Source organism: Somniosus microcephalus, chromosome 4 (assembly GCF_052327205.1).
Source record: "Somniosus microcephalus isolate GS21.2 chromosome 4, FLI_Smic_1.0, whole genome shotgun sequence".
Taxonomy (NCBI): Eukaryota; Metazoa; Chordata; class Chondrichthyes; order Squaliformes; family Somniosidae; genus Somniosus; species Somniosus microcephalus.
Genome location: NC_140990.1, coordinates 28,277,709 through 28,291,100, shown reverse-complemented (window position 1 = coordinate 28,291,100; position 13,392 = coordinate 28,277,709). Strand labels below are relative to the sequence as shown.

General features: G+C 54.1%; 1 pseudogene; it reads left to right on the top strand.

Moving 5' to 3' along the window:
* LOC147118468 (uncharacterized) overlaps positions 1–13,392 on the top strand; it is a 234,801-nt pseudogene that overhangs the window by 69,334 nt on the left and 152,075 nt on the right.

Sequence of the window (13,392 nt, the reverse complement as noted above, 5' to 3'; positions counted from 1 at the left end):
TTGTGGATGCATTGGTAATAATTTTCCAAGACTCTCTGGAATCAGCAAAGGTCCTGGCAGACTGGAAAACTGCTAATGTAACACCCTTATTTAAAAAGGGCAGTAGACAGGAGGCTGGAAACTATAGACTGGTTAGCCTAACATCTGTGGTAGGTAAAATTTTGGAGTCCATTATTAAGGAGACGGCAACAGGACATTTGGATAATCATCATTTAATAGGACAAAGTCAGCATGGTTTTATGAAGGGGAAGTCATGTTTGACAAATTTGCTGGAGTTCTTTGAGGAAGTAACATGTAGGGTGGATAAAGGGGAACCAGTGGACGTAGTGTATTTAGACTTCCAAAAGGCATTTGACAAAGTGCCACACAAAAGATTATTGCTTAAGATAAAAAATCACGGGATTGGGGGTAATATTCTGGCATGGATAGAGGATTGGCTATCTAACAGAAGGCAGAGAGTTGGGATAAATGGTTCATTCTCAGAATGGCAATCAGTAACTAGTGGTGTTCCGCAGGGGTCGGTGCTGGATCCCCAACTCTTTACAATCTATATTAATGATTTGGAGGAGGGGACCGAGTGTAACATATCAAAGTTTGCAGATGATACAAAGATGGGAGGGAAAGTAGTGAGTGAGGAGGACATAAAAAACCTGCAAGGGGACATAGACAGGCTAAGTAAGTGGGCAGAGATTTGGCAGATGGAATACAATACTGGAAAGTGTGAGGTTATGCACTTTGGCAGGTAAAATCGTAGAGCAAGCTATTATCTTAATGGCAAGAAACAGGAAAGTACTGAAGTACAAAGGGATCTGGGGGGTCCTGGTGCACGAAACTCAAAAGGTTAGTATGCAGGTGCAGCAAGTGATTAAGAAGGCCAATGGAATGTTGGCTTTCATTGATAGGGTGATAGAATGTAAAAATAGGGATGTATTGCTTCAGTTGTACAAGGTATTGGTGAAACCGCACCTGGAATACTGCATACAGTTTTGTTGTCCATACTTAAGAAAAGACATACTTGCTCTCGAGTCAGTACAAAGAAGGCTCACTCGGTTAATCCCGGGGATGAGGGGATGGACATATGAGGAGAGGTTGAGTAGATTGGGACTCTACTCATTGGAGTTCAGAAGAATGAGAGGTGATCTTATTGAAACATATAAGATTGTGAAGGGGTTGGATCGGGTGGATGCGGGGAGGATGTTCCCAATGATGGGTGAAACTAGAACTAGGGGGCATAGTCTTAGAATAAGGGGCTGCTCTTTCAAAATTGAGATGAGGAGGAACTACTTCACTCAGAGGGTGGTAGGTCCATGTAATATGCTGCCCCAAAAAGTGGTAGAAGCAACATCATTACATAAATTTAAAACAGAAATAGACAGTTTCCTAGAAGTAAAGGGAATTAAGGGTTATGGGGAGCGGGCAGGAATTTGGACATGAGTCTAGGTTCGGATCGGTCATGGCCCTGTGGGTAGCGGAGCGGGCCCAGGGGCCGTGTAGCCTGATGCCTGATCCTGCTCCTAGTTCGTGTGTCTAACTCTGTTAGATTCAGGAGATGGTTCTGTGATAGTAGATTGGCAGTTAGGATCAGATCAGCCATGATCTTATTGAATGGCGGAGCAGGCTCGAGGGGCCGATTGGCCTACTCCTGCTCCTATTTCTTATGTTCTTATATTCTTATGAGAACGGCCTCAGACCCAAATGAGATCCAGCAGCCGAATGTGTTCCGCCGGACAGCAGCTGTGAGGCTTTTTCTCAGTGGCAGGCCCGGGCTAGGCGCCGCCATCTTAGTGGAGGAAAGACAGACCTGTTCCCCCTGCCGCACGGCGCATATGCGGCCATCTTTGTACAGGAACAGGGAGTGGGCGGGACTTCAGGGTCCCAGTGACCAGGAGAGACAATCATTGACTCATTGATTTTATTCTAACTCTCCACACAGCGGCTGTAGAACAGAACCCAACCAGAGTAGAGGGAGTGGGAAAACTGCAAGTGGAGGAAAGAAATGTTGGAGATGGTGCGATGGTTTTGGATTTCAGCACAGGGAGGAGGGAGAGTGTGTGGGACGGGGATTTACAGCTGTGGGGGAACAAGAGAGGAAAGAATGTTCCATAGAAACTAGAATTGTCTGTTCTGAATTTCTATCCTGTACTTACAGTGATGACTTTTGTAAACTCCTTTTACAGGGTATTAGAAGGGGAGGATTTACAGATGGGAAACTCAAACCAAACATCACAACAAGATCTGACAAAGTCACTCAATTCATCAGGACCTGAATATCATCGGCCTTTTTCTCTGTTCTGTCTGTGGGAAAAGATTTCAAACACCGACTGGTAAAGCACCGAGACACACACACCCGAGTGAGAGTGTTCCAGTGCACTGACTGTGGAAAGAGCTTTAACCAGTTACACGGCCTGAAAAAACATCACACCATTCACAGCGGGGAGAAACCGTACACGTGTTGTGTGTGTGGACGAGGCTTCAACCGATCGTCCAACCTGGAGGGACACAAGGACACCCGCACCACGAAGAAACCGTGGAAATGTGGGGACTGTGGAAAGGGATTCCGTTGCCCATCCTATCTGGAAACTGGGAAGGGATTCACTCACTCATCCTACCTGATCAGACATCAGCGAGTTCACACTTGAGAGAAACCGTTCTCCTGCTCCGTGTGTGGAAATGGATTCACTCATTCATCCACACTGCTGAGACATCAGCGAGTTCACACTGGGGAGAGGCAGTTCACTTGCTCCGTGTATGGGAAGAGATTCACTCAGTCATCCACCCTGCAGAAACACCAGCTTGTTCACTCTGATAAGAAACCTTTTAAATGTTCTAAGTGTGAGCTGAGCTTTAAAAGTGCAAGTCGTCTGCTGAGACACCAACGCACTCACACTGGGGAGAGGCCGTTCACCTGCTCCGAGTGTGGGAAGAGATTCACTCAGTCATCCAACCTGCTGACACACCAGCGAGTTCACACTGACGAGAGACCTTTTAAATGCTCGGACTGCAGGAAGTGCTATAAAAGTTCCAGGGAACTGACATGCCATCAACGTGTTCACACTGACGAGAGACCATTCAGGTGCTCTCACTGCGGGATTGGGTTCAAGCGATCATCTGACCTCACTGTACACCAGCGCACTCACACTGGGGAGAGGCCGTTCAGGTGCTCTCACTGCGGGACTGGGTTCAGGCGATCATCTGAACTCACTGTACACCAGCGCACTCACACCGGGGAGAGGCCGTTCAGCTGCTCCGTGTGTGGGATGGGATTCACTGATTCATCCAACCTGCTGAAACACCAGCGAGTTCACACTGACGAGAGACCTTTTAAATGCTCGGACTGCGGGAAGTGCTATAAAAGTTCTGGGGAACTGATACGTCATCAACGTGTTCACACTGATGAGAGGCTATTCAGGTGCTCTCACTGCGGCACTGGGTTCAGGCAATCATTTGAACTCACTGTGCACCAGCGCACCCACACTGGGGAGAGACCGTTCACCTGCTCTGAGTGTGGGAAGGGATTCACTCAGTCATCCCACCTCACTGTTTATCAACTTGTTCACACTGATAAGAGACCTTTTAAATGTTCTGACTGTGAGAAGAGCTTTAAAAGCAAAAGGATACTGATACAACATGAACGCACTCACACTGGGGATTGGCTGTTCACCTGCTCCGTGTGTGGGAAGGGATTCGCTCACTCATCCACCCTGCTGAGACACCAACGAGTTCACAAGTGACTGCAGGAGTTGGATTCTGCTGTTATTGTTGCTGTTAATCACATCCAGGACTGAACCATGTTCATTCTGACAGTTGGGGTTTATTTCTCATGATGTTAATGACCCCTATAACTGGGCTGGAGTTTAATATTCCGGATATGTGTCAAATAAATCAGTTTTGTTTTCAATGCATTTTTGTAGATTTTCTTCCTTCCCACCTGAGTGTTTAGCATCACCTGGCTGGAGCTTAGAAAGGACAATCTGGGGGAGGATCGTACGGCGGGAACAGAACTTCAGCCTGGACACAGTCCTTCAGGGCCACACTGAGAGTGACAAACGGCACTTTGGTCTTTCTCGTCTCTCTTCACAGATAGCATAGTTGCCGTGCGGGTTAATCTTGAGGCCTGTGAGAAATGTGTCCCAGCCGCTCTCTTCCATGGTCCAGAGCTCCTAGGCACGGAACAGAAGGCCTGCTGAGGATTTACAGCATTTTCTGTTTTTTCAGGCTCCTTTCAAACTGTGTTTAGAGTCAGGAAGAACGGCGAATGCTGGAACTGTGCTGTCAAATCAGAGATTGGGGTCAAACTGCGATCAGTTCCTGACTGAAAGTGAAACGTATGAGCACCTCATGAATCTTCGGCTCACCCTAGCCCAAAACCACTGTGCTACGGTCATCAGTGCGTACACCCCAACACTGACACCCTAGCCCGGAACCAGTGTGCTTCGGTCATCAGTGCGTACACCCCAACACTGACACCCTAGCCCGGAACCAGTGTGCTTCGGTCATCAGTGCGTACGCCCCAACACTGACACCCTAGCCCGGAACTAGTGTGCTTCGGTCATCAGTGCGTACACCCCAACACTGACACCCTAGCCCGGAACCAGTGTGCTACGGTCATCAGTGCGTACACCCCAACACTGACATCCTAGCCCGGAACCAGTGTGCTACAGTCATCAGTGCGTACCCCCAACACTGACACCCTAGCCCAGAACCAGTGTGCTTCGGTCATCAGTGCGTACACCCCAACACTGACACCCTAGCCCGGAACCAGTGTGCTTCGGTCATCAGTGCGTACGCCCCAACACTGACACCCTAGCCCGGAACTAGTGTGCTTCGGTCATCAGTGCGTACACCCCAACACTGACACCCTAGCCCAGAACCAGTGTGCTTCGGTCATCAGTGCGTACACCCCAACACTGACACCCTAGCCCAGAACCAGTGTGCTATGGTCATCAGTGCGTACACCCCAACACTGGCACCCTAGCCCAGAACCAGTGTGCTACGGTCATCAGTGCGTACACCCCAACACTGACACCCTAGCCCAGAACCAGTGTGCTACGGTCATCAGTGCGTACACCCCAACACTGACACCCTAGCCCGGAACCAGTGTGCTTTGGTCATCAGTGCGTACGCCCCAACACTGGCACCCCAGCCCAGAACAACTGTGCTTCGGTCATCAGTGCGTACACCCCAACACTGACACCCTAGCCCAGAACCAGTGTGCTACGGTCATCAGTGCGTACACCCCAACACTGACACCACAGCCCGGAACCAGTGTGCTTCGGTCATCAATGTGTACACCCCAACACTGACACCCTAGCCCGGAACCAGTGTGCTTCGGTCATCAGTGCGTACACCCCAACACTGACACCCTAGCCGAGAGCCAGTGTACTACGGTCATCAGTGCGTACACCCCAACACTGACACCCTAGCCCGGAACTAGTGTGCTACGGTCATCAGTGCGTACACCCCAACACTGACACACTAGCCCGGAACTAGTGTGCTTCGGTCATCAGTGCGTACACCCCAACACTGACACCCTAGCCCAGAACCAGTGTGCTACGGTCATCAGTGTGCACACCCCAACACTGACACCCTAGCCCAGAACCAGTGTGCTACGGTCATCAGTGCGTACGCCCCAACACTGACACCCTAGCCCAGAACCAGTGTGCTACGGTCATCAGTGCGTACACCTCAACACTGACACCCTAGCCCAGAACCAGTGTGCTTCGGTCATCAGTGCGTACACCTCAACACTGACACCCTAGCCCAGAACCAGTGTGCTACGGTCATCAGTGCGTACGCCCCAACACTGACACCCTAGCCCAGAACCACTGTGCTACGGTCATCAGTGCGTACGCCCCAACACTGACACCCTAGCCCAGAAGCAGTGTGCTACGGTCATCAGTGCGTACACCCCAACACTGACACCCTAGCCCAGAACCAGTGTGCTACGGTCATCAGTGCGTACACCCCAACACAGACACCCTAGCCCAGAACCACTGTGCTACGGTCATCAGTGCGTATGCCCCAACAGTGGCACCCTAGCCCAGAACCACTGTGCTTCAGTCATCAGTGCGTACGCCCCAACACTGGCACCCTAGCCCAGAACCAGTGTGCTACGGTCATCAGTGCGTACGCCCCAACACTGACACCCTCGCCCAGAACCAGTGTGCTACTGTCATCAGTGCGTACACCCCAACACTGGCACCCTAGCCCAGAACCAGTGTGCTTCGGTCATCAGTGCGTACACCCCAACACTGACACCCTAGCCCAGAACCAGTGTACGACGGTCATCAGTGCGTACGCCCCAAGACTGACACCCGAGCCCAGAACCAGTGTACGACGGTCATCAGTGCGTACGCCCCAAGAATGAAACCCTAGCCCAGAACCAGTGTGCTTCGGTCATCAGTGCGTTCACCCCAAGACTGACACCCTAGCCCAGAACCAGTGTACAACGGTCATCAGTGCGTACGCCCCAAGACTGACACCCTAGCCCAGAACCAGTGTACGACGGTCATCAGTGCGTACACCCCAACACTGACACCCTAGCCCAGAACCAGTGTACGACGGTCATCAGTGAGTACGCCCCAACACTGACACCCTAGCCCAGAACCAGTGTACGACGGTCATCAGTGCGTACGCCCCAAGACTGACACCCTAGCCCAGAACCAGTGTGCTTCGGTCATCAGTGCGTACACCCCAACACTGACACCCTAGCCCAGAACCAGTGTGCTTCGGTCATCAGTGCGTACACCCCAACACTGACACCCTATCCCGGAACCAGTGTGCTACGGTCATCAGTGCGTACACCCCAACACTGACAGCCTAGCCCAGAACCACTGTGCTACGGTCATCAGTGCGTACACCCCAATACTGACACCCTAGCCCGGAACCAGTGTACTTCGGTCATCAGTGCGTACACCCCAACACTGACACCTTAGCCCGGAACCAGTGTACTACGGTCATCAGTGCGTACACCCCAACACTGACACCCTAGCCCGGAACAAGTGTGCTACAGTCATCAGTGCGTACACCCCAACAGTGACACCCTAGCCCGGAACCAGTGTACTTCGGTCATCAGTGCGTACACCCCAACACTGACACCCTAGCCCGGAACCAGTGTGCTACGGTCATCAGTGCGTACACCCCAACACTGACACCCTAGCCCGGAACCAGTGTGCTTCGGTCATCGGTGCGTACACCCCAACACTGACACCCTAGCCCGGAACCAGTGTGCTACGGTCATCAGTGCGTACACCCCAACACTGACACCCTAGCCCGGAACCAGTGTGCTTCGGTCATCAGTGCGTACACCCCAACACTAATACCCTAGCCCGGAACCAGTGTGCTACGGTCATCAGTGCGTACACCCCAACACTGGCACCCTAGCCCAGATCCAGTGTGCTATGGTCATCAGTGCGTACGCCCCAACACTGGCACCCTAGCCCAGATCCAGTGTGCTACGGTCATCAGTGCGTACACCCCAACACTGACACCCTAGCCCAGAACCAGTGTGCTACGGTCATCAGTGCGTACACCCCAACACTGACACCCTAGCCCAGAACCAGTGTGCTTCGGTCATCAGTGCGTACACCCCAACACTGACACCCTAGCCCGGAACCAGTGTGCTACGGTCATCAGTGCGTACACCACAACACTGACACCCTAGCCGAGAACCAGTGTACTACGGTCATCAGTGCGTACACCCCAACACTGACACCCTAGCCCGGAACCAGTGTGCTACGGTCATCAGTGCGTACACCCCAACACTGACACCTTAGCCCGGAACCAGTGTACTACGGTCATCAGTGCGTACACCCCAACACTGACACCCTAGCCCGGAACCAGTGTGCTTCGGTCATCAGTGTGTACACCCCAACACTGGCACCCCAGCCCAGAACCACTGTGCTTCGGTCATCAGTGCGTACACCCCAACACTGACACCCTAGCCCGGAACCAGTGTGCTACGGTCATCAGTGCGTACACCCTAACACTGACACCCTAGCCCGGAACCAGTGTGCTTCTGTCATCAGTGTGTACACCCCAACACTGACACCCTAGCCCGGAACCAGTGTGCTTCGGTCATCAGTGCGTACACCCCAACACTGACACCCCAGCCCGGAACCAGTGTGCTTCGGTCATCAGTGCGTACACCCCAACACTGACACCCTAGCCCAGAACGAGTGTGCTTCGGTCATCAGTGCGTACACCCCAACACTGACACCCTAGCCCGGAACCAGTGTGCAACGGTCATCAGTGTGTACACCCCAACACTGACACCCTAGCCCGGAACCAGTGTGCTACAGTCATCAGTGCGTACACCCCAACACTGACACCCTAGCCCGGAACCAGTGTGCTTCGGTCATCAGTGCATACACCCCAACACTGACACCCTAGCCCGGAACCAGTGTACTACGGTCATCAGTGCGTACTCCCCAACACTGACACCCTAGCCCAGAACCAGTGTGCTTCGGTCATCGGTGCTTCCACCCCAACACTGACACCCTAGCCCGGAACCACTGTGCTACGGTCATCAGTGCGTACACCCCAACACTGACACCCTAGCCCGGAACCAGAGTGCTTCGGTCATCAGTGCGTACACCCCAACACTAATACCCTAGCCCGGAACCAGTGTGCTACGGTCATCAGTGCGTACGCCCCAACACTGACACCCTAGCCCGGAACCAGTGTGCTACGGTCATCAGCGCGTACGCCCCAACACTGACACCCTAGCCCAGATCCAGTGTGCTACGGTCATCATTGCGTACACCCCAACACTGACACCCTAGCCCGGAACCAGTGTGCTACGGTCATCAGTGCGTACACCCCAACACTGACACCCTAGCCGAAACCAGTGTGCTGCGGTCATCAGTGCGTACACCCCAACACTGACACCCTAGCCCGGAACCAGTGTGCTACGGTCATCAGTGCATACACCCCAACACTGACACCCTAGCCCAGAACCAGTATGCTACGGTCTTCAGTGCGTGCACCCCAACACTGACACCCTAGCCCGTAACCAGTGTACTACGGGCATCAGTGCGTATACCCCAACACTAACACCCTAGCCCGGAACCAGTGTGCTACGGTCATCAGTGAGTACACCCCAACACTGACACCCTAGCCCGGAACCACTGTGCTTTGGTCATCAGTGCGTACACCCCAACACTGACACCCTAGCCCAGAACCAGTGTGCTACTGTCATCAGTGAGTACACCCCAACACTGACACCCCAGCCCAGAACCACTGTGCTTTGGTCATCAGTGCGTACACCCCAACACTGACACCCTAGCCCAGAACCAGTGTGCTTCGGTCATCAGTGCGTACACCCCAACACTGACACCCTAGCCCGGAACCAGTGAGCTACGGTCATCAGTGCGTACACCCCAACACTGACACCCTAGCCCGGAACCAGTGTGCTACGGTCATCAGTGCGTACACCCCAACACTGACACCCTAGCCCGGAACCAGTGTGCTACGGTCATCAGTGCGTACACCCCAACACTGACACCCTAGCCCGGAACCAGTGTGCTACGGTCATCAGTGCGTACACCCCAACACTGACACCCTAGCCCAGAACCAGTGTGCTTCGGTCATCAGTGCATACACCCCAACACTGACACCCCAGCCCAGAACAACTGTGCTACAGTCATCAGTGCGTACACCCCAACACTGACACCCTAGCCCAGAACCAGTGTGCTATGGTCATCAGTGCGTACACCCCAACACTGACACCCTAGCCCTGAACCAGTGTGCTTCGGTCATCGGTGCTTCCACCCCAACACTGACACCCTAGCCCGGAACCACTGTGCTATGGTCATCAGTGCGTACACCCCAACACTGACACCCTAGCCCGGAACCAGAGTGCTTCGGTCATCAGTGCGTACACCCCAACACTGACACCCTAGCCCTGAACCAGTGTGCTACGGTCATCAGTGCGTACGCCCCAACACTGACACCCTAGCCCGGAACCAGTGTGCTACGGTCATCAGTGCGTACGCCCCAACACTGACACCCTAGCCCGGAACCAGTGTGCTACGGTCATCAGTGCGTACGCCCCAACACTGACACCCTAGCCCGGAACCAGTGTGCTACGGTCATCAGCGCGTACGCCCCAACACTGACACCTTAGCCCGGAACCAGTGTGCTACGGTCATCATTGCGTACACCCCAACACTGACACCCTAGCCCGGAACCAGTGTGCTACGGTCATCAGTGCGTACACCCCAACACTGACACCCTAGCCCGGAACCAGTGTGCTACGGTCATCAGTGCATACACCCCAACACTGACACCCTAGCCCAGAACCAGTATGCTACGGTCTTCAGTGCGTACACCCCAACACTGACACCCTAGCCCGTAACCAGTGTGCTACGGTCATCAGTGCGTACACCCCAACACTGACACCCTAGCCCGGAACCAGTGTACTACGGTCATCAGTGCGTACACCCCAACACTGACACCCTTGCCCGGAACCAGTGTGCTACGGTCATCAGTGCGTACGCCCCAACACTGACACCCTAGCCCGGAACCAGTGTGCTACGGTCATCAGTGCGTACGCCCCAACACTGACACCTTAGCCCGGAACCAGTGTGCTACGGTCATCATTGCGTACACCCCAACACTGACACCCTAGCCCGGAACCAGTGTGCTACGGTCATCAGTGCGTACACCCCAACACTGACACCCTAGCCGAAACCAGTGTGCTGCGGTCATCAGTGCGTACACCCCAACACTGACACCCTAGCCCGGAACCAGTGTGCTACGGTCATCAGTGCATACACCCCAACACTGACACCCTAGCCCAGAACCAGTATGCTACGGTCTTCAGTGCGTACACCCCAACACTGACACCCTAGCCCGTAACCAGTGTGCTACGGGCATCAGTGCGTATACCCCAACACTAACACCCTAGCCCGGAACCAGTGTGCTACGGTCATCAGTGAGTACACCCCAACACTGACACCCCAGCCCAGAACCACTGTGCTTTGGTCATCAGTGCGTACACCCCAACACTGACACCCTAGCCCAGAACCAGTGTGCTTCGGTTATCAGTGCGTACACCCCAACACTGACACCCTAGCCCGGAACCAGTGTGCTACGGTCATCAGTGCGTACACCCCAACACTGACACCCTAGCCCAGAACCAGTGTGCTTTGGTCATCAGTGCATACACCCCAACACTGACACCCTAGCCCAGAACCAGTGTGCTTCGGTCATCAGTGCGTACACCCCAACACTGACACCCTAGCCCGGAACCAGTGTGCTTCGGTCATCAGTGTGTACACCCCAACACTGACACCCTAGCCCGGAACCAGTGTGCTACGGTCATCAGTGCGTACACCCCAACACTGACACCCTAGCCCGGAACAACTGTGCTACGGTCATCAGTGCGTACACCCCAACACTGACACCCCAGCCCAGAACAACTGTGCTACGGTCATCAGTGCGTACACCCCAACACTGACACCCTAGCCCAGAACCAGTGTGCTACGGTCATCAGTGCGTACACCCCAACACTGACACCCCAGCCCAGAACAACTGTGCTACGGTCATCAGTGCGTACACCCCAACACTGACACCCTAGCCCAGAACCAGTGTGCTACGGTCATCAGTGCGTACACCCCACCACTGACACCCTAGCCCTGAACCAGTGTGCTTCGGTCATCAGTGCGTACACCCCAACACTGACACCCTAGCCCAGAACCAGTGTGCTATGGTCATCAGTGCGTACACCCCAACACTGACACCCTAGCCCAGAACCAGTGTGCTATGGTCATCAGTGCGTACACCCCAACACTGACACCCTAGCCCGGAACCAGTGTACTACGGTCATCAGTGCGTACACCCCAACACTGACACACTAGCCCAGAACCAGTGTGCTACGGTCATCAGTGCGTACACCCCAACACTGACACCCTAGCCCAGAACCAGTGTGCTACGGTCATCAGTGCGTACACCCCAACACTGACACCCTAGCCCAGAACCAGTGTGCTACGGTCATCAGTGCGTACACCCCATCACTGACACCCTAGCCCGGAACCAGTGTGCTACGGTCATCAGTGCGTACACCCCAACACTGACACCCTAGCCGAGAACCAGTGTACTACGGTCATCAGTGCGTACACCCCAACACTGACACCCTAGCCCGGAACCAGTGTGCTACGGTCATCATTGCGTACACCCCAACACTGACACCCTAGCCCGGAACCAGTGTGCTACGGTCATCAGTGCGTACACCCCATCACTGACACCCTAGCCCGGAACCAGTGTGCTACGGTCATCAGTGCGTACACCCCAACACTGACACCCTAGCCCGGAACCAGTGTGCTACGGTCATCAGTGCGTACACCCCAACACTGACACCCTAGCCCAGAACCAGTGTGCTTCGGTCATCAGTGTGTATGCCCCAACACTGACACCCTAGCCCAGAACCAGTGTGCTACGGTCATCAGTGCGTACACCCCATCACTGACACCCTAGCCCGGAACCAGTGTGCTACGGTCATCAGTGCGTACACCCCAACACTGACACCCTAGCCCGGAACCAGTGTGCTACGGTCATCAGTGCGTACACCCCATCACTGACACCCTAGCCCGGAACCAGTGTGCTACGGTCATCAGTGCGTACACCCCAACACTGACACCCTAGCCCGGAACCAGTGTGCTACGGTCATCAGTGCATATGCCCCAACACTGACACCCTAGCCCAGAACCAGTTTGCTATGGTCATCAGTGCGTACACCCCAACACTGACACCCTAGCCCGGAACCAGTGTGCTACGGTCATCAGTGCGTACGCCCCAACACTGACACCCTCGCCCAGAGCCAGTGTGCTACGGTCATCAGTGCGTACACCCCAACACTGACACCCTAGCCCGGAACCAGTGTGCTACGGTCATCAGTGCATACGCCCCAACACTGGAAGCCACAGACGAGACCAAAGAGGAATTCTACTCCAGCCTCGAACAATCCCTGTCCCGAGTCCCAACGGGCGACAAGCTGATCCTCCTTGGTGACTTTAACATCAGAGTTGGAAAGTACACAGACCTCTGGGAGGTGTGACCGGCAGAGAGTGGGTAGGGAAAGCCAACTCCAACGGTACCCTCCTCCTGATGAAATGCTTAGAACATGGCCTTGTCATAACCAACACCTTGTTCTGGCAGAGAGACAAGTACAAGGCTTCATGGCAGCACCTTCGCTCCAAGCAGTGGCATCTGCTGGACTACGTCATCGTCCGAGTACGGGACCGCAAGGACATCTGCATCACCCGTGCCATGACAGGAGCTGACGACTGCTGGACAGACCACCGCCTAATCCGCTCTGTCATCTCCATCAATGTAGCCCCAAAACAGCGGCGGCAACAGAAACAATGCCGCAGGAAAATCAACGCTGGAGCA